The sequence below is a fragment of the Mus pahari genome, chromosome 4, assembly GCF_900095145.1.
Source record: "Mus pahari chromosome 4, PAHARI_EIJ_v1.1, whole genome shotgun sequence".
NCBI lineage: Eukaryota > Metazoa > Chordata > Mammalia > Rodentia > Muridae > Mus > Mus pahari.
In genome coordinates, this window is record NC_034593.1 from 86,535,890 (window position 1) to 86,539,463 (window position 3,574).

At 44.2% G+C, this 3,574-nt stretch overlaps 1 non-coding gene across 1 annotated transcript; it reads left to right on the forward strand.

Annotated features, from left to right (window-relative positions):
• Positions 1 to 1,857: 1,857 nt before the first annotated feature.
• Positions 1,858 to 1,929, forward strand: Trnae-uuc. Its single transcript has one exon. It is a non-coding gene; the product is annotated as a tRNA-Glu (tRNA).
• Positions 1,930 to 3,574: the final 1,645 nt, after the last annotated feature.

Genomic DNA, 3,574 nt, shown 5'->3' on the forward strand with positions numbered 1-3,574 from the left:
GAGAGAGAGAGAGAGAGAGAGAGAGAGAGAGAGAGAGAGAGAGAGAGAACGTCTAGCTAGAGAGGAACTCGCGCTGCCGCCGCCGGGCAATTAAAGAGGGTTAACCCACTACCGCTACATCCGGATCCTAAAGCGCACATGGGCTGATGATCTCTTGTACCCCACTTTTAGCCTGTACACACACCCACACACACCATCACCACCATCACCACCACCACCACACACCCCCACACACACTTTAATTCATGTAGCCATGATTTGGGTCAGTGTTCTTTCTCCTAAAGGTACTACTTGTATTGCTTTGACAAAGACAAAGCCAGACCTTAGCTGAAACTGTGAAAACAAACTTTATTCAGTAAGTACCAAGCACAGATGCTGCCGCTGAGACCTATACATGAGTACTTGGGTATTCTAAAGGGGAGTGGGGCATCAGAGAAGGGTCAGCACAGGTGAAACTTCACCAAGGGCTTGCCATTGTAAATGCCCGTCCCACCAGGCTGCTGGTCTGAGCTCCCTGCCGATTATGCTTTGTCTTCTTCCTTCCTGGAGATGGGGTCTCCTGGTCCAGAGGAATTGTCAGTCTCTGGCACACTCTTCCACTATTAAGCACGTTGGCACTACCTGAAGAACTGGAACCACAGTGACACCTCGACTCTGTCAGCAGCCACCGCTACACAGGGTACAATTTAGTGTCATGGATGAATCTTCAAGGCATGGTGTAGGCTTTTTCTCCTGGCCTCCTCAGCATTATTGCTAACATCTGTAAGATCCCTGAAAGGACACGTTTGCTTTCCTAAAACACATATATTTACATCACGATTTATACAGTAGTAAAGTTACAGTTACGAAGTAGCAATGATAATAATTTTATGGGTGGGGGTCACCACCGCGTGAGGAACTGAATTAAGAGGATCTTGGCACTCAGAGGTTGAGGACTATATTCTTTAAAAAAAAAAAAAAAAGAGAGAGAGAGAGAGAGACATGGGGGAAAGAGGGTGAAGTCTAGGTGGCTGTAATTGGGGTGGAGGTGGAAAGGGAATGCCTAGGAGTTCCCTACCCACTGCAGGCAGCCCTGTAAACACCAGGACTGACCTCCATCCCCTGCTCCGGCTAGGCTGGGCACTGGGGCACAGGCGCAAGCTAACTTTCCTTAGTATTAGATCGGGAATCTGCAACTTTCATCTTCCTAACTCTCTACACGTTGACAGTGTTTAGTGTCTAAAAACCAGAAAGGTTTTAGTTTTTCCTTTTTTTTTTGTTTGTTTTCGGTTTTTTGTTTGTTTGTTTTTCCTGAAACCCATTTGTTTTCCTCTTTCCCTAAGCACAACTGCAGAGTAGAGCATCCAGTCAGGCAAGGGATCTACGCTAAGTCTTCGCAAGGAAAACAAGGGGGGAAAGTCTTATCTATTATGATGCTCAAGATGGTCGGAGAAGAAACGGAACCAGCATGCCAATTGCTCCCTGGAGCCAATTATCACATAAGGGACCTGGAAGAGGATGCTCACTACACACTGAGAGCTGTCCCCACTTAAACCACCACGAACCCGAAAAAGTGTTTCTGCACAAGGCTAGACTGGAATGGAACCCAGGTGAGTTTCCTTGTGGCCTGGCCTCAGAGCCCAGTGCACCACCTGGCCCCGGGAAAGATAAGAGGTGGAAAAGAGGTTGTAGGGTGCTGGGGATGGATGTGACCACACTTGATACCTGCTAATCTTCAGTTTCTGGTCCTGTCGGCATTTATTTGTAAATACTCTACTACATGACACACCATTCAAGTTCTGTCGTTCCCTGATGGTCTTATGACTAGGATTCAGCACTTTAATCATCACAGCCCGAGTTAAAGAACTAGCACGTTGTTTCCTGGTGGTTTAGTGGCTAGGATTCGGCGCTTTCACCGCCGCGGCCCGGGTTCGATTCCCGGTCAGGGAAGGCCTTTTGATCACAAGGAGCACAAGAATCCTCTTCAAGGCTTTGTGGGCTGTACTTTGTTTTTTCTTTTTTAAATGTCTTGTTTCTCTTCATTTCAGGGCAATTCAATAAGAATTACCATACATAAAAATAAGCAAGTACTTTGAACTAGAAATTGCTTTGTAGAATTAACTATTATATGTGATTACAATATAAATATTCTATCTAGATAATCTAGTTCATGTGCATGAATTAGGGAAATTTTAAATATATACTACTCCACCCACAACACAAAGAACATGCCATTTTTGAAGGGCTGTTACTGGTAATGGAACCAGTGTTTCAGACAAGTTTTGGTTTGGTTTGGTTTGGTTTGATTTTGGTTTTTTAAAAAAATTATGTGTAAAGGTGTCTCAAGGGCACGTATGTCTGCACACCACGAGTGTGTGGCTGATACCCTGGATGGCCAGAAAAGGGTATTGGATCTTCTGGGTACTAGAGTTAAAGCTGTTATGTGGGTGTGATCTTTTCAAATAGCAGAAGCCATCTCTACGGTTCCCTAACGCCAATTCTACACTATTTTACTCTATGTAAGGAACCCTGTTACAGCTGGGTGTTGGGTGGTGGTACTTAACTTTAGTCCCAATACTCAGGAAGCAAAGGGAGGTGGATCTCTATGAGGTCGAGGCTGGCCTGATCTACAGAGAGCATTCTAGAATAGTTAGGGCTACGCAGAGAAACCCTGTCTCAAAAATATTAAATAAAAACAAGTAAATAAATAGAAAGAAAACCCATTCCAAATGTGATCCAATATTTATGTGTTGATTAATGTTCACTTTTTGACTTGACTGGATTTAAAAATCACCATGGATACAACTTATAGTTGTGTCTATGAATGTATTAGCAGGAAGGTTTAACTGAAGAGAGAAGACCCATCCTAAATGTGGGCAGACCCAGCTATCAGCAAGGGTCTGGATTGAATTCAGAGGAGAACATTGCTATTCATCTCTATTCACACTTGTAATGGCTTCATTGGATGCCATATGGTCCTGCTACTATGCATTTCCCACAATGACAAGCTGTACCCTCAAATTATGAGCCAAATTAAGCCCTAGCTTCTTTAAATTGCTGTTCTCAGATATTTTTTTAAAGATGTATTTATTTATTTTATGTATATGAGTACACTGTAGCTGTACTGATAGTTGTGAACCATCATGTGGTTGTTGGGAATTGAACTCAGGACCTCTGCTCGTTCTGGCCCCACTTCCTCAAGGCCCGCTCACTCCGGCCCAAAGATTTTTTTATTATATGTAAGTACACTGTAGCTGCCTTTAGACACACCAGAAGAGGGCATCAGATCTCACTGCAGATTGCAGTGAGCCACCATGTGGTTGCTGGAATTTGAATTCAGGATCTCTGGAAGAAGGTCAGTGCTCTTAACTGCTGAGCCATCTCAGATATTTGATCACAAAAAGTAAATACAAGGAACCATTTAATTTGAGGGCAGCCCATGAAGAAAGCACCCCTACCTAGCCTGCTTCAAAATGCAGAAACTTAAGTATAGAAAACCTCAATGAAGCCGGGCGTGGTGGCGCACGCCTTTAATCCCAGCACTCGGGACGCAGAGGCAGGCGGATTTCTGAGTTCGAGGCCAGCCTGGTCTACA